Here is a 479-nt window from a genome sequence, read left to right on the forward strand (position 1 = left end):
ATCTACACTCAAGAAGGAGTCCAGGCCAATTGGAATCGGGCCAAGATATTCACGAAGAAAGAAGTTATGAATTTTACAATTCAGAGGTTTCTCAGCCCGTCCATCTGCGAGTATGCGACTTTAGAAGAGGATTCAAGCCCAAAGAAGAAGCAACCTGAACCAAAACCGATAATAGGAGTCGAGAGGAGTTTATTTGCTTTCCAGAAAGCCCAAGATCTTGAGAAATGGTCAAGGAAATTGTGAGATATGATCAATTTCCCAAAACCGGCCAAACCAGCTCTACACTTGCCTTATTTGGAAGATCTGGGTTTCACATCAAACCAACCTCAAGAATGGCAACCAGGCGACCTTCTAAGTCATTCAGAGGCACTCCACAACATCATAGGAAGCACCATGCCACACTGGATCAGGCAAATCCCAATCAAACTAAAAGATCAAGCCGGTTTGCATCAATTGGCCAAACCGACATCATTTAAGGA

The sequence above is a fragment of the Brassica napus genome, chromosome A4 (genome assembly GCF_020379485.1).
Source record: "Brassica napus cultivar Da-Ae chromosome A4, Da-Ae, whole genome shotgun sequence".
NCBI classification, from domain to species: domain Eukaryota; kingdom Viridiplantae; phylum Streptophyta; class Magnoliopsida; order Brassicales; family Brassicaceae; genus Brassica; species Brassica napus.